The sequence below is a fragment of the Chiloscyllium plagiosum genome, unplaced genomic scaffold (assembly GCF_037043375.1).
Source record: "Chiloscyllium plagiosum isolate Xiang-an unplaced genomic scaffold, Cpla_swu_hap1 HiC_scaffold_27, whole genome shotgun sequence".
Lineage (NCBI taxonomy): Eukaryota > Metazoa > Chordata > Chondrichthyes > Orectolobiformes > Hemiscylliidae > Chiloscyllium > Chiloscyllium plagiosum.
The window spans coordinates 28,085,680-28,110,636 of NW_028270165.1; the positions used below are offsets into that span (position 1 = coordinate 28,085,680).

The 24,957-nt window shown below is 50.2% G+C and overlaps 1 protein-coding gene across 2 annotated transcripts in view; it reads right to left on the minus strand.

Moving 5' to 3' along the window:
- LOC122543494 (uncharacterized) overlaps positions 1–24,957 on the minus strand; it is a 112,973-nt gene that overhangs the window by 75,293 nt on the left and 12,723 nt on the right. The window contains exon 2 of one of the 2 annotated variants that reach the window (XR_015751237.1): positions 17,365–22,686. The exons of the other annotated variant lie outside the window; for it this stretch is intronic. The gene's annotated coding sequence lies outside the window, so the exon portion shown is untranslated. Of the gene's footprint in view, positions 1–17,364; positions 22,687–24,957 lie in introns of those variants that run through there. 2 annotated transcript variants of the gene reach the window in all.

Sequence of the window (24,957 nt, forward strand, 5' to 3'; positions counted from 1 at the left end):
CAGACATCAGATAGTCGTCGGGGTGTGGAACGTACTGCCTGCAACAATAGTAGACTCGCCGACGTTAAGGGCATTTAAATGGTCACTAGATAAACATACGGATGAGAATGGAATGGTGTAGGACAGATGGGCTGCAGCTTGGTTCTGCAGGTCGGCACAACATCGAGGGCCGAGGGGCCTGGACTGCGCTAGAATGTTTTATGTTCTATACTCCTTCATATGAGAGAAACAACATTTACTTCTGACCCCAGTCAAGTCTGCTCCAGAAACTTCAAAGATCTTTCACTCCCTGCGATTTCTGATTTAAAATAATTCCTCAATTACTCTCAACAAAAAGCAAATCAGATAATCAAACGGTGCAAAAGAGGTCCTTTGACCCATCAAGACTGTACCTTCTAAAAATACACTATGAGGAGAAAGTGAGGTCTGCAGATGCTGGAGATCAAAGTTGAAACTTTATTGCTGGAACAGCACAGCAGGTCAGGCAGCATCCAGGGAGCAGGAGATTCGACGTTTCGGGCACAGGCCCTTCTTCAGGAGTGAGAAGGGCCTGTGCCCGAAACGTCGAATCTCCTGTTCCCTGGATGCTGCCTGACCTGCTGTGCTGTTCCAGCAATAAAGTTTCAACAAAAATACACTATGACCTACATTAGTCCCATAACTGTAAAGTTATGTCCCTTTGTTATTGACCAACAGCCTTCTGTTCAACCTATCCAGTCTGCTAATACTCAGAAATACCTCGATCGGGTCCCCTCTCAAATTTCCTGAGCTAATCCAGTCTCTTTCCATCGCTAAAATGCTCTATTCCAGACAGCATCCTGGTAAATCTTCTACGCATCCTCCCCAGTGCAACCTCAGTGATTCGAACATCAATTATCCAAAGTTTGGATTATCCGAACAAAATCTCAAGGTCCCATAAACATTTTATGAAATTTAAATTAAAGCACAGAGAGAGCAGGCAGCCAGGGCTGGCAGCAGGAGCAGGGTCGCCAGGGGAAACCCTGACCCTGTTATTACCCCCCACCAGGGGAATCCTGTCCCTGCTATTACCCCATTGCCAGGCGAACCCTGTCCCTGTTTTTACCCCATTGCCAGGGGAACCCTGTCCCTGCTATTATCCCCCACCAGGGGAATCCTGTCCCTGCTATTACCCCCCACCAGGGGAACCCTGTCCCTGCTATTACCCCTCACCAGGGGAACCCTGTCCCTGCTATTACCCCGCACCAGGGGAACCCTGTCCCTGCTATTACCCCCCACCAGGGGAATCCTGTCCCTGCTATTACCCCCCACCAGGGGAACCCTGTCCCTGCTATTACCCCTCACCAGGGGAACCCTGTCCCTGCTATTACCCCCCACCAGGGGAATCCTGTCCCTGTTATTACCCCCCACCAGGGGAACACTGTCCCTGCTATTACCCCCCACCAGGGGAATCCTGTCCCTGCTATTACCCCCCACCAGGGGAACCCTGTCCCTGCTATTACCCCCCACCAGGGGAACCCTGTCCCTGCTATTACCCCCCACCAGGGGAATCCTGTCCCTGTTATTACCCCCCACCAGGGGAACCCTGTCCCTGCTATTACCCCCCACCAGGGGAACCCTGTCCCTGTTATTACCCCCCACCAGGGGAACCCTGTCCCTGCTATTACCCCATCGCCAGGGGAACCCTGTCCCTGCTATTGCCCCCCACCAGGGGAACCCTGTCCCTGCTATTACCCCCCACCAGGGGAACCCTGTCCCTGCTATTACCCCCCACCAGGGAAACCCTGTCCCTGCTATTACCCCATCGCCAGGGGAACCCTGTCCCCGCTATTACCCCCCACCAGGGGAACCCTGTCCCTGCTATTACCCCATCGCCAGGGGAACCCTGTCCCTGCTATTACCCCCCACCAGGGGAACCCTGTCCCTGCTATTACCCCCCGCCAGGGGAACCCTGTCCCTGCTATTGCCCCCCACCAGGGGAACCCTGTCCCTGCTATTACCCCCCACCAGGGAAACCCTGTCCCTGCTATTACCCCCCACCAGGGGAACCCTGTCCCTGCTATTACCCCCCGCCAGGGGAACCCTGTCCCTGCTATTACCCCCCACCAGGGAAACCCTGTCCCTGCTATTACCCCATCGCCAGGGGAACCCTGTCCCTGCTATTGCCCCCCACCAGGGGAACCCTGTCCCTGCTATTACCCCCCACCAGGGAAACCCTGTCCCTGCTATTACCCACCACCAGGGAAACCCTGTCCCTGCTATTACCCCATCGCCAGGGGAACCCTGTCCCTGCTATTGCCCCCCACCAGGGGAACCCTGTCCCTGCTATTACCCCCCACCAGGGGAACCCTGTCCCTGCTATTACCCCCCACCAGGGGAACCCTGTCCCCGCTATTACCCCCCACCAGGGGAACCCTGTCCCCGCTATTACCCCATCGCCAGGGGAACCCTGTCCCTGCTATTGCCCCCCACCAGGGGAACCCTGTCCCTGCTATTACCCCCCACCAGGGAAACCCTGTCCCTGCTATTACCCCCCACCAGGGGAACCCTGTCCCTGCTATTACCCACCACCAGGGGAACCCTGTCCCTGCTATTACCCCCCACCAGGGAAACCCTGTCCCTGCTATTACCCCCCACCAGGGGAACCCTGTCCCTGCTATTGCCCCCCACCAGGGGAACCCTGTCCCTGCTATTACCCCCCACCAGGGGAACCCTGTCCCTGCTATTACCCCCCACCAGGGAAACCCTGTCCCTGCTATTACCCCCCACCAGGGGAACCCTGTCCCTGCTATTGCCCCCCACCAGGGGAACCCTGTCCCTGCTATTACCCACCACCAGGGGAACCCTGTCCCTGCTATTACCCCATCGCCAGGGGAACCCTGTCCCTGTTATTACCCCCCACCAGGGGAACCCTGTCCCTGCTATTACCCCCCACCAGGGGGAACCCTGTCCCTGCTATTACCCCATCGCCAGGGGAACCCTGTCCCTGCTATTACCCCCCACCAGGGAAACCCTGTCCCTGCTATTACCCCATCGCCAGGGGAACCCTGTCCCTGCTATTACCCCCCACCAGGGGAACCCTGTCCCTGCTATTACCCCCCACCAGGGGAACCCTGTCCCTGCTATTACCCCCCACCAGGGAAACCCTGTCCCTGCTATTACCCCATCGCCAGGGGAACCCTGTCCCTGCTATTGCCCCCCACCAGGGGAACCCTGTCCCTGCTATTACCCCCACCAGGGGATCCCTGTCCCTGCTATTACCCCTCACCAGGGGAACCCTGTCCCTGCTATTACCCCCCACCAGGGGAACCCTGTCCCTGCTATTACCCCCCACCAGGGGAACCCGGTCCCTGCTATTACCCCCCGCCAGGGGATCCCTGTCCCCGCTATTACCCCATTGCCAGGGGAACCCTGTCCCTGTTATTACCCCCCGCCAGGGGATCCCTGTCCCTGCTATTACCCCATCGCCAGGGGAACCCTGTCCCGGCTATTACCCCCCGCAAGGGGAACCCTGTCCCTGCTATTGCCCCCCACCAGGGGAACCCTGTCCCTGCTATTACCCCCCACCAGGGAAACCCGGTCCCTGCTATTACCCCCCGCCAGGGGAACCCTGTCCCTGCTATTGCCCCCCACCAGGGAAACCCTGTCCCTGCTATTGCCCCCCACCAGGGAAACCCTGTCCCTGCTATTACCCCATCGCCAGGGAAACCCTGTCCCTGCTATTACCCCCCACCAGGGAAACCCTGTCCCTGCTATTACCCCCCACCAGGGGAACCCTGTCCCTGCTATTACCCCCCACCAGGGGAACCCTGTCCCTGCTATTACCCCCCACCAGGGGACCCTGTCCCTGCTATTACCCCCCACCAGGGGAACCCTGTCCCTGCTATTACCCCCCACCAGGGGAATCCTGTCCCTGCTATTACCCCCCACCAGGGGAACCCTGTCCCTGCTATTACCCCCCACCAGGGGAACCCTGTCCCTGCTATTACCCCCCACCAGGGGAACCCTGTCCCTGCTATTACCCCCCACCAGGGGAACCCTGTCCCTGCTATTACCCCCCACAAGGGGAACCCTGTCCCTGCTATTACCCCCCACCAGGGGAACCCTGTCCCTGCTATTACCCCATCGCCAGGGGAACCCTGTCCCTGCTATTACCCCCCACCAGGGGAACCCTGTCCCTGCTATTACCCCCCACCAGGGGAACCCTGTCCCTGCTATTACCCCCCACCAGGGGAACCCTGTCCCTGCTATTACCCCCCACCAGGGGATCCCTGTCCCTGCTATTACCCCCCACCAGGGGAACCCGGTCCCTGCTATTACCCCCCATCAGTGGAACCCTGTCCCTGCTATTACCCCCCACCAGGGGAACCCTGTCCCTGCTATTACCCCCCACCAGGGGATCCCTGTCCCTGCTATTACCCCCCACCAGGGGAACCCGGTCCCTGCTATTACCCCGCACCAGGGGAACCCTGTCCCTGCTATTACCCCCCACCAGGGGAACACTGTCCCTGCTATTACCCCCCACCAGGGGAACCCGGTCCCTGCTATTACCCCGCACCAGGGGAACCCTGTCCCTGCTATTACCCCGCACCAGGGGAACCCTGTCCCTGCTATTACCCCCGCCAGGGGATCCCTGTCCCCGCTATTACCCCATTGCCAGGGGAACCCTGTCCCTGTTATTACCCCCCACCAGGGGATCCCTGTCCCTGCTATTACCCCATCGCCAGGGGAACCCTGTCCCGGCTATTACCCCCCGCAAGGGGAACCCTGTCCCTGCTATTGCCCCCCACCAGGGGAACCCTGTCCCTGCTATTACCCCCCACCAGGGAAACCCGGTCCCTGCTATTACCCCCCGCCAGGGGAACCCTGTCCCTGCTATTGCCCCCCACCAGGGGAACCCTGTCCCTGCTATTACCCCCCACCAGGGAAACCCTGTCCCTGCTATTGCCCCCCACCAGGGAAACCCTGTCCCTGCTATTACCCCATCGCCAGGGAAACCCTGTCCCTGCTATTACCCCCCACCAGGGAAACCTTGTCCCTGCTATTACCCCCCACCAGGGGAACCCTGTCCCTGCTATTACCCCCCACCAGGGGAACCCTGTCCCTGCTATTACCCCATCGCCAGGGGAACCCTGTCCCTGCTATTACCCCCCACCAGGGGACCCTGTCCCTGCTATTACCCCCCACCAGGGGAACCCTGTCCCTGCTATTACCCCCCACCAGGGGAATCCTGTCCCTGCTATTACCCCCCACCAGGGGAACCCTGTCCCTGCTATTACCCCCCACCAGGGGAACCCTGTCCCTGCTATTACCCCCCACCAGGGGAACCCTGTCCCTGCTATTACCCCCCACAAGGGGAACCCTGTCCCTGCTATTACCCCCCACCAGGGGAACCCTGTCCCTGCTATTACCCCATCGCCAGGGGAACCCTGTCCCTGCTATTACCCCCCACCAGGGGAACCCTGTCCCTGCTATTACCCCCCACCAGGGGAACCCTGTCCCTGTTATTACCCCCCACCGGGGGAACCCTGTCCCTGCTATTACCCCCCACAAGGGGAACCCTGTCCCTGCTATTACCCCCCACCAGGGGAACCCTGTCCCTGCTATTACCCCCCCCCCCAGGGGAACCCTGTCCCTGCTATTACCCCATCGCCAGGGGAACCCTGTCCCTGCTATTACCCCCACCAGGGAAACCCTGTCCCTGCTATTACCCCATCGCCAGGGGAACCCTGTCCCTGCTATTACCCCCCACTAGGGGAACCCTGTCCCTGCTATTACCCCCCACCAGGGGAACCCTGTCCCTGCTATTACCCCCCACCAGGGGAACCCTGTCCCTGCTATTACCCCCCACAAGGGGAACCCTGTCCATGCTATTACCCTATCGCCAGGGGAACCCTGTCCCTGCTATTGCCCCCGACCAGGGGAACCCTGTCCCTGCTATTACCACATCGCCAGGGCAACCCTGTCCCTGCTATTACCCCCCACCAGGGGAACCCTGTCCCTGCTTTTACCCCATCGCCAGGGGAACCCTGTCCCTGCTATTACCCCCCACCAGGGGACCCTGTCCCTGTTATTACCCCATCGCCAGGGGAACCCTGTCCCTGCTATTACCCCCGACCAGGGGAACCCTGTCCCTGCTATTACCCCCGACCAGGGGAACCCTGTCCCTGCTATTACCCTATCGCCAGGGGAATCCTGTCCCTGCTATTACCCCCCACAAGGGGAACCCTGTCCATGCTATTACCCTATCGCCAGGGCAACCCTGTCCCTGCTATTGCCCCCCACAAGGGGAACCCTGTCCATGCTATTACCCCATCGCCAGGGGAACTCTGTCCCTGCTATTGCCCCCGACCAGGGGAACCCTGTCCCTGCTATTGCCCCATCGTCAGGGGAACCCTGTCCCTGCTATTACCCCCCACCAGGGGAACCCTGTCCCTGCTTTTACCCCATCGCCAGGGGAACCCTGTCCCTGCTATTACCCCCCACCAGGGGACCCTGTCCCTGTTATTACCCCATCGCCAGGGGAACCCTGTCCCTGCTATTACCCCCGACCAGGGGAACCCTGTCCCTGCTATTACCCCCGACCAGGGGAACCCTGTCCCTGCTATTACCCTATCGCCAGGGGAATCCTGTCCCTGCTATTACCCCCCACAAGGGGAACCCTGTCCATGCTATTACCCTATCGCCAGGGCAACCCTGTCCCTGCTATTGCCCCCCACAAGGGGAACCCTGTCCATGCTATTACCCCATCGCCAGGGGAACTCTGTCCCTGCTATTGCCCCCGACCAGGGGAACCCTGTCCCTGCTATTGCCCCATCGTCAGGGGAACCCTGTCCCTGCTATTACCCCCCACCAAGGAAACCCTGTCCCTGTTATTACCCCCCACCAGGGGAACCCTGTCCCTGCTATTACCCCCCACCAGGGGAACCCTGTCCCTGCTATTACCCCCCACCAGGGGAACCCTGTCCCGGCTATTACCCCATCGCCAGGGGAACCCTGTCCCTGCTATTACCCCATCGCCAGGGGAACCCTGTCCCTGCTATTACCCCCCACCAGGGGAACCCTGTCCCGGCTATTACCCCCCACCAGGGGACCCCTGTCCCTGCTATTACCCCCCACCAGGGGAACCCTGTCCCTGCTATTACCCCCCACCAGGGGAACCCTGTCCCTGCTATTACCCCCCGCCAGGGGAACCCTGTCCCCGCTATTACCCCCCACCAGGGAAACCCTGTCCCTGCTATTACCCCGCACCAGGGGAACCCTGTCCCTGCTATTACCCCCCACCAGGGGAACCCTGTCCCTGCTATTACCCCCCACCAGGGGAATCCTGTCCCTGCTATTACCCCATCGCCAGGGGAACCCTGTCCCTGCTATTCCCCCCGCCACGGAAACTCTGATTAGTTCTCCAAACAATGAGTTTTTCTAACAAACTCCTCTCCGCCCGTCTCGTTCGGATCATCGAGGTTGTTCTGCACATCTTTCTGATATTGCAGCAACCAGAACTGCACACAGTCCAGTAGCCTCACCAAAGTTCTGCACAGCTCCAACATAATCTTCTTTCTCTTCTAATCTATGCTACAGCTGGTAAAGACAAGCTTTCCTTTCTGAACGACCCAATTATCCGGTCCTACTCCCTTTCAGGGATCCACAGGTAAGTGTTTAGAGGTGCATTCCTCTGAGCTGCCGAGTGTCCTGCCATTCACTGAGTATTGCCTTACTGTGATCCTCATTCTAAAGTGCATCACCTCACAACTGGAACGTAGAACATAGAAAAATACAGCGCAGTACAGGCCCTTTGGCCCTCGATGTTGCGCCGATCCAAGCCCACCTAACCTACACTAGCCCACTGTCCTCCATATGCCTATCCAATGCCCGTTTATATGCCCATAAGGAGGGAGAGTCCACCACTGCTACTGGCAGGGCATTCCATGAACTCACGACTCGCTGAGTAAAGATAAATCCTCATGCTACTGATCCACCCATCTTACCAATCCGTTTATATCCTCCTATAGCCTAATACCCTCTTCCTCACTGTCAGTCACCCAGCCCATCAATGCGTCATCCACAAACTTACTTATAGTCTCCCCTACCCATGTTCTCACCTACATCAGTACGAATATCAGGAACAATTAGAGACTGATCCCTGGGGTTTGCCACTGCACACTGGGCTCCAATCACACAAGCAGCCTTCTCTCTGTCTCCTATCACTGAGCCAACTTGCCAAGTTACCCTGATCCCACAAGCTTGGATCTTCATTATCAGTTTCCCATGTGGGTCCTCATCAGAGACCTTGCTCAAATCCATATATACTATATCAACTTCCCTTCCCTCACACTAATACTTGGTCACAAACATTCCACCAGATTTGTTTGGCATGACCTCCCTCTGACACAGCCATGCTGACTACCCGATCAAAGTTTTACCCTTCACTATTTTCTCCAATAGTCTCCTTCTTATTTATGTTACACACACATGCCTATAATTCCCTGGTCCAGCTCTAGCACCCCTTTCAACAATCCTCCATTTGCAGTCACCTGATAACTGATACTTTATTTTCTTTAATCCTTCGTAACCAACGTCCATATACCACCTGTTTGACATCCAAACTCTACAAAGGATATTTATATTTATATCACACATCTTTTATCCCACACTGGAGTCAGAGAAAAATCTCACAGTTGGGGAAATACACAAAGGAGCATTACGACATCACACATAGGAAAGCAGAACATCAGGCTACGTGTAACTCAGTGATCATGACACACTATGAAGGATATGAATGTTTCTGAGAGGGTGCAGAGGAGGGTTACCAGAATAGTTGCAAGGATGAGAAATTTTATCTGCAAGGTTAATTTGGAGATTGTTGGGAGATTTGACACAGTCACACAAGGTTATGATTGTCTAAATCAGTCTGGATTAAGATTATTTTCATGATCAGATCATAAAAGAGTTAAAGGACAGGGATTTAAGATGTTCAGCAAGACCCATAAGCGAGAAGTGAAAAAGATCTTTCTTAGATGACAACAGGCAAACATCTGGAAACTCAATCCTTACCCTTGAATGTCAAATATCCAGGTCCTGATAAATCAACCAACACTGTCAGATCTCAAGGTGACAATTGGTTTGAATTTCCCAAATGCAAATCCTCCACTTGCAGTAACCTGAAAAACACATTTACAAAGTTATTATTCTTTAAGTTCTCTCTTTTCATTTTGCTGTACCAGTTACAAAAGTTATTCCAGTAAAGCTGCAACACTGGCATCTCTTCACAGTGCCAGAGACCCGGGTTCAATTCCCGCCTCAGGCGACTCTCTGTGTGGAGTTTGCACATTCTCCCTGTGTCTGCGTGGGTTTCCTCCGGGTGCTCCGGTTTCCTCCCACAGTCCAAAAATGTGCAGGTTAGGTGAATTGGCCATGCTAAATTGCCCGTAGTGTTAGGTTAGGGGTATGGGTGGGTTGCGCTTCGGCAGGTCAGTGTGGACTTGTTGGGCCAAAGGGCCTGTTTCCACATTGTAATGTAATCTAAAATCTCATTCCCCAGCTAACGTCCTGGTCCACAGATAAATCCATCTGAATAATTTCTGCTCCATCAGTCTGTACTCCAGCAAAGGATGTTGTGAATAGAAAAACCAATCAGCACTTATGCAATACCAACTCACCTCCTGACTCCCCAAAACCAGTCCATCATCTCCAAGGCCCTGTCCAGGAGTACATTGGTGCGCTCTTTGCTTTCCTGGGTGAGTTAAACGACAAACTTAGGTGAAAAAGCAAGGACAGCTGGGACTGCAAGCTGTGAAGGCAGAATCTATACACTGCAGAATAAGATGGACAGGTTAAATGAACTGATGAGGCAGAAATGTTTCAGATGGATTTGTCTTGACTTTTGTGGGCAGGAGAAAGTGAGGTCTGCAGATGCTGGAGATCAAAGTTGAAACTTTATTGCTGGAACAGCACAGCAGGTCAGGCAGCATCCAGGGAACAGGAGATTCGACGTTTCGGGCACAGGCCCTTCTTCAGGACATAGCTGAGGGATCATCCATATTTTGGAGAGATGTCAGTGTTGCACCTTTATTGGAACAGCCTGGTACAGTAAAATGAAAAGAGACAGTTTCAATCCTGGGATTAAGAATAATAACTTTGCAAATGTGTGTTTTCAGGTTTCTGCAAGTGGGGGAGTTTGCATTTGGGAAACTAAATGAGTTGTCAACAAGGTAGTGAACGTGACGCCAGTGAGGAAACCCAACAGCGTCCAGGACAAAGCTGATTTTTCTTTTTGTTTTTATTTTCTTCTTGGAGCAGCCCCATGCACACCCTCCATCACTGATCCACAGCAGCTGCAGCCTGGCCCATGGTCCAAGGCAGCAACTTGCCCCGCAGCAAGATGGCGGCCCCGTCGCCACTGCCCCCAATAAAGATGGCGGCCCAGTCGCCACTGCCCCCAATAAAGATGGCGGACCCGTCGCCACCGCCCACAGTAAAGATGGCGGCCCCGTCGCCACTGCCCCCAATAAAGATGGCGGCCGCAAGCCCGGGCCTGCAAAGCGCGGCAGGCCGTAAAACCGGAGCGAGCCGGCGCCCGGGGGAGCACCTCGCTCCCGGTCGCCGGAGCCCCGCGGCTGTCCACGCAGCCTTCCTAGCCCAGTAGCGAGCTCCGCATGCACTCACCGCGGCCCCGGCTGCTCTCCTCCGCGATGGGAGCCGACCGCCGACGTTTCCGGCCGAGCCCGGGTCGCCGCCGGCAATGCGCATGCGCCAGGCCGGGGGAGGGGGGGCGCACGCCTGCGCAGTGCCGGACTTGTGAATGCATTCCTCCCCCTGATTTTTGGCTTTGGGTCATCATCACATTGGCATGGGTTGTCTCTTGTTGGTGTGTGCGTGGCACCGCTGTTGACCTTATGGTGTTTCAAGACAAACATGCAAAGTTATTAGGTCAATTTATACAGCAGCCAGGGGTTTTTACCACTTGCTCTAATGATCCTTACATGTGGAAAGTGGGAGAAAGACATAGAATAGAATCCCTGCAGTGTGGAAACAGGCCCAACAAGTCCACACCAATCCTCCGAAGAGTCACCCACCCTATTATCCTCTGATTTGTAGACGCCGGTGTTGGACTGGGGTGCACAAAGTTAAAAATCACACACCAGGTTATAGTCCAATAGGTTCCAATTAGTGCTACTAGTGTGCTTCCAATTAAACCTGTTGGACTATAACCTGGTGTTGTGTGATTTTTAACTATTATCCTATATTATCCTGACTAATCTACCGAGCCTACATATACATGTATCCGAACACAATGGGCAATTTAGCACGGCCAATTCACCTTAACCTGCACACCTTTGGGTTGTGGGAGGAAACTAGAGCAAACCCACGCCGACACGGGCTTGGTGGGGAGAACGTGTAAACTCCACACAGACATTCACCCAAGGCTGGAATCAAACCCGGGTTCCTGGTGCTGTGAGGCAACAGTGCTAACCACTGAGCCAACTATGCCGGCAAGTTGCCAGAAGGAGGATTTTACACGTGCAACTCAGTCACAGCATGCACAGAAACACAAATAAAACAAAAAACTGGGGATTCTGCAACAAAACCAGAAATTGCTGGAGCAAGTCAGCAGGCTTGGCAGCACCCGTGGAAATGGTGTGGGTCAGTGACAGCAGGTCTGGAGAAGGGTTGCCGGACATGAAATGTTATCTTTGCTTTCTCTCCACAGACGGTGGCATTTTCCAGCAATTTCTGTTTCTTTTGTATTTCAGAACATCACACCATGCACATGAAGAAAGTGAACAGGTGCTTGGGAATACAAAAAGGCTAATGTAATTAATTCCTGTAATGGGGGTTTACTTATAAGGAAAGGTTTGACAGACTCAGCCTGCATCCATTGCACATTAGAAGAATGAGAGTTGATCTTCTTGAAACATATTGCCAGGGTTGCAGGTTTTGAGCTATAGGGAGAGGCTGAACAGGCTGTGGCTGTTTTTCCTGGAGCTTCGGAGGCTGAGGGGTGACCTTATAGAGGTTTATAAAATCATGAGGGGCATGAATAGGGTAAATAGACAAACTAGAGGGCAGAGATTTAGGGTGAGAGGGAAAAGATATAAAAGAGACATAACGGGCAACTTTTCCACACATGTATGGAATGAGCTGCCAGAGGAAGTGGTGGAGGCTGGTACAATTGCAACATTTAAAAGGCATCTGGATGGGTATATGAGTAGGAAATGCCTTAGAGGGATATTGGCTGGCAAGTGGGACTAGATTAAGTTGGGATAGCTGGTCGGCATGAACAAGTTTGACTGAAGGGACTGTTCCCATGCTACAGATCTGAATGACTTGATATGTAATGGTCAGGAGTCTTAACAGGGTGGACACCTTGTGAGAAAGACTGGAACTAGTTTAAATTTAAAATCTCTCTCATTTAAGAGAAGGATGAGGAGGATTTCCTTTTCCCCAGTTCTGAAGAAGGGTTACTGAATTTGAAACATTAACTCTGCTTTCTCTCTGCAGGTGCTGCAACAAATGCTGAGTTTCTACAACAGTATCTGTTTTTGTTACCTTTTCTTTCAATCAGTCTTTGGAAACCTTTTCCACAGAGACTGGAGGACGTCAATGAATACTATTAAAGCAAATATAGATAGATTTGAGGGAGCAGGCATTAATGTGATTTGAGGTCACAATTAGATCAGCCATGATCCAACAATATGGTGGGAGGCAGACGTGAAGGGCTGAATGGCTGGAAGTGATATGGTAACATGTTAACACCGACATCCCCACATACTCAACTTAATCACATACTTTAGACATATTGCTCGTGCTCTTTGATCACTGACTGAAAATGCTGCAAGTCAGGATTGTGCCAAATGGCTCTGTCGGAGCACCTTCACCAAGCTGTGGTTAAGAAGATGGTGTTCCACTGTTTGGTAGAACAATCCACTGGGGAGTGGCGTTATCTAAACTTTGTCTTAGATCCAATGCCCACAAACAAATAAGTTAATGCCTCCACATAAATCTTTGTTTGTAAAATAACATTTAGACAAACACTGTCCACGCAAAATAATCAAGTTACTTTCCTCAGACTCTAACAGAAAGCAAACAGCAAACCTTCCCCAGTCCGCGAAGTGAAGAACGGATTTCAAGTGTCGTATAGGAGCTGGAAATATCAGATGCACATCGAAAGACTTAGAAGAATAAAAGAAAAGAAGATAATTGCTGAGATGATGTTTCTCCTCATGGAAGAGCCTAGGATTAAAAGGAATTAAGGGGCGCCAAGTTAAGACCATAAAACCATCAAACATAGAAGTGGAAGTAAGGCCATTCGGCCCATCGAATCCACTCCCCCATTCAATCATGACTGATGGGCATTTCAACTTCACTTACCCACACTCTCCCTGTATCCCTTAATTCCTTGCGAGATTAAGAATTTATCAATCTCTGCCTTGAAGACATTTAACGTCCCAACCTCCACTGCGCTCTGTGGCAATGAATTCCACAGGCCCACCGCTCTCTGGCTGAAGAAATGTCTCCTCATTTCTGTTCTAAATTGACCCCCTCTAATTCTAAGGCTGTGCCCACGGGTCCTAGTATTCCCGCCTGACGGAAACAATTTCCCAGCATCCACCCTTTCTAAGCCATGCATTATCTTGTAAGTTTCTATTGGATCTCCCCTCAACCTTCTAAACTCAAATGAATACAAAGCCAGGATCCTCAGCCATTCGTCATATGTTGGGCCGACCATTCCAGGGATCATCCGTGTGAATCTCCTCTGGACACGCTCCAGTGCCAGAATGTCCTTCCTGAGGTGTGGGCCCCAAAACTGGACACAGTGTTCTAAATGGGGCCTGACTAGAGCTTTATAAAGTCTCAGCAGCACATCGCTGCTTTTACATTCCATCCCTCTTTAGATAAATGACATTACATTTGCTTTCTTAACCATGGACTCAACCTGCAAGTCAATCTTTAGAGAATCCTACACTAGCACTCCTGGATCTGTTTGGACTTTGGCTTTATGAATTTTCTCATTTTTAAGGCGGAGTTGAAGAATTTGTTTTTGTCTGAGAGGGTTGAGAGTCTTCGGAACTACTTGCCAGTCAAGGTTCTGGAGCAGAATCTTTGTGTATATTTAAGGTTGAGACAGAAACTTAGAAGATAGGAGAAGGCCATTCAGCCCGTTGAGCTTGCTCCACTGTTCATCACGATCATGGCTGACCCTCCAATTCAAAAGCCTCGTCCTGCTTTCTTCCCATTTGATCTCATTCACTCGGAATGCTATACCTCGCCGCCTCTTCGATGTTTTGGCATCAACTCCTTCCTGTGGTAATGAATTCCACAGGCTCCCCACTCTCTGGGTGAAGAAATGTCTCCTCATCTCCATCTTAAGTGGTCTGCCCTGAACCGTTAGACTGTGACCCCTGTTTCTGGATACACCCACCATCGAGAACTCGCTGAGTCTGCCCTGTCTGGTCCTGTTAGAATTTTATAAGTCTCTATGGCCCCTCCCCCCATTCGCCTGAACACCAGCGAAAACAATTCTAACCTAGTCGATCTCTCCCCAGACGTCAGTCCCACCATCCCCAAAACCAGCCTGGTAAACGTCAGCTTACTGAGACCAAAGTGCCCACAGTATTCTAGGTGTGGCCTCACCAAGGCACTGTACAGCTGCAACAACACATCTCTGTTCCTGTACTTGAAACCTCTTACAGTGAAGGCCAACGTACCATTTGCCTTCTTTCCCGCCTGCTGCACCTGCGTGCTTACCTTCAGCGGCTGGTGCACATGGACATCCAGGTCTCGCTGTACTCTCCCCTCTCAACTTACAGCCGTTCAGGTAGTAATCTGCCTCCTTGTGCTTGCTTCCAAAGCAAATCACCTCACATTTATCCAAATTATCCCGCATCAGCCAGTGATTTGCCCACTCACCTAACCTGTCCAGGGTTAGGGTGAGGGTTAGGGTGAGGGTGAGGGTGAGGGTTAGGGTTGCTGAAGAGATCTCTGCAACCCTGTTACAGTTCACCGCCCCCCCACCCCCACCCCCCCCACTCCAACTTGGCATCTGTAAACTTTTGACACGTGACATTTTGTTCCCTCATCCAAGATCATTAATGTACATTGTGAATAGCTGGGGTCCGAGCACCGATCCCTGGTTACTAGTTACTACCCTGTCAATTTGTAAAGGACCCTTATTACCTGCTCTTTGTTTCCTGTCTGCCAACCAGTTTTCTATCCTGCTCAATACACTTCCCCCACTCCCGTGCACTTTAATCTTGCACAATCATCTCTTACGCAGGACTTTGTCAAATGCTTTCTGTAAGTTCCAATGTACCACCATCTGGCTCCCCCAGAGATAGATTCTTGACTAGTAGGGGAATCAAGGATTCCAGGGAAAATACTAGAAAGTGGATGTGAGGGATGTCAAGTTAGCCATGGCCTCACTGGATGGCAGAACTGGCTTGAGGGACGAATAAACTGAGTACTTAGTGCCAGGGTTCGATTCCAGCCTCAGGTGACTGTCTGTGTGGAGTTTGCACATTCTCCCCGTGTCTGCGTGGGTTTCCTCCGGGTGCTCCGGTTTCCTCCCACAGTCCAAAGATGTGCAGGTCAGGGTGGATTGGCCATGTTAAATAACCCACAGTGTTAGGTGCTTTAGTCAGGGGTAAATATAGGGTAGGGGGAAATGGGTCTGGGTGGGTTACTCTTCAAAGGGTCGGTGTGGGCCAAATGGCCTGTTTCCATACTGTGGGGAATCTAATCAAAAGAATCTACTGTTACTATTCCTTATGGTCTGATAGAAAATCCAAATAGGAGGCAAGGTACCTGATATAAATTATCTAAAACCGTGATGGTGCAGTGACATATAGAAACACAGGAGATAGGAGGAGTAGGACACTTGACCACATAAACCTGCTCCATGATTCATAATCATCATGGCTGATCATGGAGCTCAATACCTTAACCCAGCTCTGCTCCCATATCCTTTAATCTCTCGTCACAAGAACTATATCTACCCTCTTCTTGAAAGTACAGAATGTTCTGGCCTCAACTATTTTCTGTTCATTACTTTCTGGGTGATGCAATTGCTCCTCATCTTAGTCCTAAAAGGTTAACCCTTATGCTTAAACTCTGACTTCTGGATTTAGACTCCCCCACCACCAGTCACACTCTTCCTACATCTAACCTGTCTCGCCCTTTTAACTTTTTTTTAGGTTTCTATGAGATCTCCCCCCTTTCATTCTTCTGAACTCTAATGAATGCAGCACTAACCGACTCAACCTCTCTCAGAGTCTTACAGCATGGGAAACACACCCTTCAGTCTAACCAGTCCGTGCCAACCACATTCCCGAACTAAACTAATCCCACTTGCCTGCGCTTGGCCCATATCCCTCCAAACCTTTCCTGTTCACGAGCTTATCTGAATGTCTTTTGAACTGTTGTAACTGTACCTGCTGACACCACTTTCTCGAGCAGTTCAGTCCAAACATGAACCACTCTGTGTTCAAAAAAATGCCTTTCATGTCCTTACCAAATCTTTCTCCTGTCACCTTAAAAAATATGCCTCATTCCTTCCCCCCAATTTATCTCTCCACCCTGGAGGCTTCCTGTCTCTATTCCTGATGAAGGGCTTTTGCCCAAAATGTCGATTTTCCTGCTCCTCAGATGCTACCTAACCTGCTGTGCTTTTCCAGCACCACTCTACTGTTGACTCTAATCTCCAGCATCTGCAATACCCCACCTCTACCTTAGAAATATGCCCCCTAGTTTTCAACTCTGCCACTGTAGGGAAAAGACCATTCATGATTATCTGTGTCCCTCGTGATTTTATAAACCTCAGTAAGGTTGCCCCTCAATATCTTACGTATCTGTGAAAAAGTCCCATTTTTATATCTCAAGCCATCCATTCCCAGCAACATCCTGGTAAATATTTTCTGAATTCCCCCCCGCCAGAATAATAAATCATAGAATCCCTAGTGTGGAAACAGGCTCTTCAGCCTGAAGAAGGGCTTATACCCGAAACGTCGATTCTCCTGTTCCCTGGATGCTGCCTGACCTGCTGCGCTTTTCCAGCAACACATTTTCAGCTCTGATCTCCAGCATCTGCAGCCCTCACTTTCTCCTCTTCAGCCCAACAAGTCCACACCGACTCTCTGAAGAGTAAACCCACCCAGACCTATTCCCCTAGCCTATATTTACCCCTGACTAATGCACCTAACCTACACATCCCCAAACACTATGGGGCAATTTAGCATGGCCAATTCACGTAACCTGCACATCTTTGGACTGTTGGAGGAAACCAGAGCACCCGGAGGAAACCCACGCAGACATAGGGAGAATGTGCAAACTCCACACAGACAGTTGCCCAAGGCTGGAATCGAACCTGGGTCCCTGGTGCTGTGAGGCAGCAGTGCTAACCAGGAGACTAGAACTCACATAGTACTCCCGAACAGGCCTCAACAATGTCCTGCACAATCTCAACATGATATCTCAACTCCTCTACTCAAAGGTCTGAGCAATGAATGCAAGCATACCTTCTTAACTGTCCTGTTACCTGTGACACAAATTCCAAAGAATTATGTACCTGAACCCCTAGGTCTCTCTGTTGAACAATTCTACCCCCAGGGCCCTACCATTAATTGTATAAATCCTGTCTTTGTCTGTTGCTATGGTTCTGGAGTTATATCAGGCAAAGATGGCAGATCTTCTTCCCAAAAGACATTACTGAAGTAGATGTGTTCCTCACAGCAAAATAAGCGACTATTACTGAGACTTGATTTCAATTCCTGTTTTAATTATTTGAACTGAAAGCCCAGCAGCTATGACTGCAGGATTTGAACCCAAATCATTGGTCTTGACCTCTGGAATACCAATCTAGCTTGACATTAACACTATACAACCATTTCCCAAACCCCACACTTTGCCATCCTACCTGAGTCTTAAGCTGCCCTGCCACTGTCGTCTTGAAAACAAACGTAAAGCCACAGGAATACACTAACCGAGTGATGACAAACCAATTTCTTAAACTCAACTAACTCAAGTCCAAAACCAGCAACTCCAATCTGGTCTGTGACAAATGATCGGTCAGCACTGTCCAGCTTGTCACTGTGGGTGGGTGAAAACCCTTCCGTGTATCTCACTGAGGTGGGCAGCCTCAGTGTTAAAGGCCTGGCGGAGTTAAAGGGTAGTGTGCAGTGGGAGGATCCCATGCAAAGTCTGAACCTCTGCATGAAAGCTGATGCATTCTGGTTAACCCTGTGAATTTTCACACTTCACAACTGCCCCCTCTTCAAAACATGGAGGGGAAGGCGAATAATTTGGCATTTCACATTCACAACAGAACCCGTTTACGCTCTGTACACCGTTCCACCATTACACTCACAGCGACTGCACATTGAAGACAGAGATGTGGAGGCATTGGAGGGAAGTGAATCTGTGGCATTCTTGATTGCAAAGAGCCATTGAGGCTGGGTTTTTCTTGTTCATTCACAGGATGAGGGCGTCACCAGCATTTATTGCCCATCCCGAATTGCCCAGAGGGCAGTTAAGAGTCAACCACATTGCTGTGGGTCTGGAGTCACATGTAGGCCCAGACCAGATAAGGATGGCAGTTTCCTTCCCTGGAAGAGATTAATGAACCAGATGGGGTTTTTCCAGCAATTGAGAATGGATTCATGGCTGTGGCAGGATTCGATCCTGGGTCCCTAGAACATTATCTGGGCCTCTGGATTAACAATCCAGCGATAATACCACTAGGCCATCACCAAGGCCAAGTGGTATCGTCAAAGCTGAGATGGAGATATTTTGAAATCCATAAGGGAATCGAGGGTTCTGGGAAAAGGCAAGAAAGTGAAGTTGAGGATCATCTGTGATCTTCCTGAATGGTGGAGCGACTCAATGGGCTGAATGATCTATCCCTGCTCCTATGTCTCATGGACCCATTATTAAATTCTGCTCCACTTCAGTCACTACAATCTCCTACTTTCTGCACCCTCAACTCAATGGGATGCCTTTGCTTCGGAGACAGGGAGGACTGCAGGTGCTGGAAGTTAGAGAGCATCTGAGGGACAGGAAAGTCAATGTTTTGTCTGACCTGCCATGCCCTTCCAGCTTCAGATCAATACCTTTGCTTCACTGGTTTGGGCCTCTCCCTTCAATACTGACACACTTCCCCAACTTGCCTGTCCCTCCCACACACACAATTACCATGACAACAGCCCTCACCAAAGTGTTCCAAATGACAACTGTTTAATTGTTTCTATAGGCTGTCCACATCACTTGGGAGTCAACATTAGTAGGCTCCACACCTCTCCTAGCCTCTGGAGTTCATGAGCGTCTCTGCAAAGCTCCATTCTTGACGCCTGACCTCCCCTCTTCCTTTGCACACTTCCTTCTGCCCCTTCGTCTCCATGTCAGCCTTCTCTCAGTGCTGCTGCTGCTGTTACTCTCAGTATCCAAAGGCCAGAGTCATTGTTACTAGTGTCAAGAGCAGAACGGGGCTGACTCAGTTCAGTTAGGGCTGAGGCTGGCTCTCAGGCTGGACCCTATCAATTCTGGCAGCTCACTCAGGCTCATGTGTCAATCCTGCCATCGCAACAATCAATTTGGAACATCTTCGCTGCACTGTAGCAAGAACATTCTCCCTCAGATAAGGGACTAAAATTGCACACTATTCAGTTTGCAGCCTTCATAGTGCCCTGTCTAACTGCAGCAAGACATCCTTGTTCCTGTACTCAAACCATCTTGTTATGAAGGTCAACATACAGTCTATCTTCATTACCACCTGATACATCTAAGCACTCCCTTTCAGTGAATTGTGTACAAGGACTCATTGAGGATTCACATGGGGTCCAGGTTGTATTAGCTAGATGGATAGAGAACTGCCTGGGTAGCATAAGACATGGACTAGGAGGGCAAGGGAGTTCCTCAAAATGGAGAACTGTGACCAATGGTGTTCCACAGGGATCCATGTGGGGACCACTCTTGTTTGTGATATACATTAATGATCTGGGGGAAGGTATGGGTGGTCTAATTAGCAAGATTGGTGAAGTAGCAGATAGTGAAAGGGACTGTCAGAGAATGCAACAGGACAGATTGGAGAGTTAGGCAGATGCCATTCATTCCGGCCAAATGCGAGATGATGCACTTTGGAAGATCCAGTTCAAGAGTGAACTATGCAGTAAATGGAAAAGCCCTGGGGAAAGTTGGTGTACAGAGAGATCTGGGTGTTCAGGTCCATTGTTCCCTGAAGGTGGCAACGCAGGTTGATAGAGTGGTCAAGAAGGCATAGAGCGGTCAAGAAGGCATAGAGCATGCTTTCCTTCATCGGACGGGGTATTGAGTACAAGAGTTGGCAGGTCATGTTACAGTTGTATAGGACTTTGGTTTGGCCACATTTGGAATACTGCGTACAGTCTGGTCACCACATTACCAGAAGGATGTGGATGCTTTGGAGAGGGTGCAGAGGAGGTTCACCAGGATGTTGCCTGGTATGGAGGGCACTAGCTATGAAGAGAGGTTGAGTAGATTAGGATTATTTTCATTAGAGAAATGGAGGTTGAGGGGGACCTAATTGAGGTCGACAAAATCATGACAGGTATAGACAGGATGGATAGCAAGAATATTTTTCCCAGAGTGGGGGACTCAATTACTCGGAGCCGTGAGTTCAAAGTGAGAGGGAAAAAGTTTTAGGGAGATATATGTGGAAAATCCTTTGTGCAGAGGGTGGTGGGTGCCTGAAACGCATTACCTGTGGAGGTGCTAGAGGCGGGCACAGTAGCATCATTTAAGATGTATCCAGACAGATACATGAATGGGCAGGGAGCAGTGGGATAGAAATACTTAGAAAATAGGCGACAGGTTTAGATAGAGGATCTGGATCGGTGCAGGCTTGGAGGGCCGAAAGGTACTGTTCCTGTGCTGTAATTTTCTTTGTTCTTTGTTGAACCCCAAGGTTCCGCTACTCCTGAACGCCCCTTACAAATTGTACCGTCAAGCCTGTATTGTCTCTTCATGTATCTTCTACCAAAGTGCAACAGCTCTCGTTTCTCTGCTTTGAAATTCCTCTGCCAAGTCCTGCCCATTTGGCCAACCTGTTGGTGTCCTTTCTGATGTCGCTCAGCATGTGGAGAGAGAGAACCGAGTTAATATTTCAAGTCCCGTGATCCCTCTTCAGAACTGAAGATTCGTTTCAGATTTCCAGTGCCCACAATCCTTTGTTTTATGACCAAAAGATTCAGGTTCAGCTGCTCGACAGGAGCGACGTGAGAGGCTGTTTAGCCCAATTGGCAAGTGGAAAGGGAGGGGAGTGGCAGAGACAGTCAATCAGGTTATCCCAGTTTCAGTGATGAAGAATCGTCACGAGCTCCTCATTCTTGTTGGAGTGAACTTGAAGGAGACTGGGAGATGGAGTACCTTTCCCAAACCTTTGTTAGAGACTTAAAAAGAGTCAGCATATTTTGTGTTCCCGAAAACACAATTTAACTAACTAGAATTTAACACATATAACTCGGCTGGACTTTATTAACATCTGCAGAAAACAGAACCCAATGTTTGTCTGGATGTGACAAAAAGGTTGTGAACTCGCTGATGTGTCAGCAGTTTATGAGAGTAGACAATAGGTGCAGGAGTAGGCCATTCTGCCCTTCGAGTCTGCACCACCATTCATTATGATCATGGCTGATCATCCTCAATCAGTGTCCTGTTCCTACCTTATCTCCATAACCCTTGATTCCACTATCCTTGAGAGCTCTATCCAACTCTTTCTTAAACGAATCCAGAGACTGGGCCTCCACTGCCCTCTGGGGCAGAGCATTCCACACTCCCACCACTCTCTGGGTGAAGAAGTTTCTCCTCATCTCTGTCCTAAATGGCCTACCCCTTATTTTTAAGCTGTCCCCTCTGATTCGGGACTCAGCCATCAGCGGAAACGTTTCCTGCCTCCAGAGTGTTCAATCCTTTAATAATCTTATACGTCTCAATCAGATCCTCTCTCAGTCTTCTAAACTCAAGGGTATACAAGCCCAGTCGCTCCAGTCTTTCAGCGTAAGGTAGTCCTGCCATTCCAGGAATTGACCTCGTGAACCTACGCTGAACTCCCTCAATAGCCAGAATGTCTTTCCTCAAATTTGGAGACTAGAACTGCACACAATATTCCAGGTGTGGTCTCACCAGGGCCCTGTACAGCTGCAGAAGAACCTCTTTGCTTCTATACTCAATCCCTCGTTATGAATCCCTTCTCAATTTGGAGCATGGGAACAGCCTCTTCCCACTGCCGTGTGGAGTGAATTGAGATGATCACCCGAATCCTGTCTCACAGCGAGTGGTCTCTCCCCTGTGTGAACACACCGATGGTGCATCAGTTTCCTTGAACTTTAATAATGCTTTTTACAATCTGGGCACGTAAAAGGTCTATCCCCAGTGTGAGGTTATTGGTGTGGGAGCAGGATAGGAGAATCAGTGAATCCATTTGCACACACCGAGCAGGTAAACAGACTCTTACCTATCAGCAAGTGAGATGACTCGGTAAATTCCTTCCCAAACTCAAAGACAACGATATTACAATTCGAAATAAACTGTTGCTCACCTAGCACTAAATGATGGATTTGCAATCTGATAATTTAGCAACAGCATAGGAGTTGAAAGAGATGGCGGTGAGGCTTGGCTTGGTATTGTCAGTGTGCATCCGAAATCTAATAGTCTGGTTTTGGAGAATGTCGCCCAGTGGCACTGTGTAGATAGAAAGAAGGGGAGTTATTATTCATTTGGGGGAAATATGCATTCTCAAGCCCCTTGCTGTAAGTCTACAGTAGTGAGTAGGTTCTTTCCTGATTTAATATTTTATTGAGATCTGTCTCTTGATTAAAATTTAAAAATATAAACCATAAGTACTGAAGCTCTTTTTTTAGAGCAAAAAGATGGTGCTATTTTCTGGGCCTGTAGATTGTGAAGGAGCAAAGATGGCCTTTTGTGGAGTGATGTGCTCTTCCTGTCAGATGTGGGAGTTTAGGGAGCGTTTCCATGTTACTGATGATTATGTCTGCAGTTAGTGTTTTTGGTTGCGAATCCTATCAAATCGCATGGATCAGTTGAACCTGCAGTTTGAGGCAATGAGGCATTTACAAGAGCTGGGGGTGTGATGAATGGCAGTTATAGGAAGGGAGAAAAGCCACAGATACAGTAAGGTAGATGGGTTAACTCCAGGAAAGGTAGGAGGGGTAGGCAGGTAGCGCTGGAATCTCATGTGGCTATCTCCATCTCAAACACGTATGCTGTTTTGGAAAATGTAGGGGATGATGGACTGTCAAGGAATATAGCACGAACAGCCAAGTTTCTGGTATGGAGAAAGGCTCTAATGTAATGAGGTGTACGTCAGGTTCCAAGCGTCGATTGAGATAGGGACTCGCTAGTCAGAGGCAGAAACAGATGTTTCTGCAGTCAGCAGTGAAAAATCAGAATGGTGTGTTGCCTCCCTGGTGCCTGGATCAAGGATGTCTCAGAGAGGGTGCAGAGTGTTCTCAAAGGGGAGAGGGCATTGTCCACATTGGAACCAACAATATAGGAAGGGAAAAGGATGAGATTCTGAAGGAGAATATAGAGAGTTAGGTAAGAATTTAAAAAGGTCCTCGAGAGTAGTAATATCTGGATTACCACGAGCTCGTGAGGGCAGGAATAGGAGGATAGAGCAGATGAATGCGTGACTGAGGAACTGTGCAGGGAAGAAGTGTTCACATTTTTGGATCTTTGGAATCTCTTCTGTGTAGGATTGACCTGTACAAGAAGGACGGATTGCACCTGAATTGGAAGGAGACTAATATACTGGCAGGGAAATTTGCCAGAGCTGTTCAGGAGGATTTAAACTAGGAAGGTAGGGGGACCCAGAGAGATAGTGAGGAAAGAATCAATCTGTTGGGAAAGGGAATGAGTCCAATAGACTGGGCAGTCAGGAACAAGGTCGGACTGTTAAATTAAACTGCAATTATTTCAATGCAAGAGGCCTAACAGGAAAGACAGATGAACTCAGTGCATTGTTAGGAACATGGGACTGGGATATCATGGCAATTACAGAGACATGTCTCAGGGATGGACAGGAGTAGCAGCTTAATGTTCCAAGATACAAATGTTACAGGAAGGACAGAAAAGGGGTGGCGAGAGAGGAGGGGGAGTGGCATTTTTGACAAGGGATAGCATTACAGCTGTACTTAGGGACAATATTCCTGGGAATACTTTCAGGGACATTATTTGGGTGGAACTGAGAAATAAAAAAAGGATTATCACCTTACTGGGATTGTATTATACACCCCCTAATAGTCAGCGCAAAATTGAGAAACAAATTTGTAAGGAGATTTAGTTATCTGTAAGAATAATAGGGTGATTATGATCGGGGATTTTAACTTTCCAAACACAGACTGGGACTGCCAAAATGTTAAGAGTTTAGATGGAGAGGAATTTAAGTGTGTACAAGAAAATTTTCTGATACAGTATGTGGATGTTCATTCTAGAGAAGGTGCAAAACATGACCTACTCTTGGGAAATAAGGCAGGGCAGGTGACTGAGGTGTCAGTGGGGGAAACTTTGGGGCCAGCGACCATAATTCTATTAGTTTTAAAATAGTGATGGAAAAGGATAGACCAGATTTAGAAGTTTAAGTTCTACATTGGAGAAAGGCCAATTTTGACGTTATTAAGGAAGAACTTTCAAAAGCTGATTGGGGGAGCAGATGTTCACAGGTAAAGGGATGGCTGGAAAATAGGAAGCCTTCAGAAATGAAATAACGAGATTCCAGAGACAGTATGTTCCTGTCAGAGTGAAAGGAAAGGCTGGTAGGTGTAGGGAATGCTGGATAACTAGAGAAATTGAAGGTTTGGTTAAGAAAAAAAAGGAAGCATATGTCAGATACAGACACCAGAGATCGAATGAATCCTTAAAAGAGTATAAAGGCAGTAGGAGTATACTTGAGAGACAAATCAGGAGGGCAAAAAGGGGGCATTAGATAGCTTT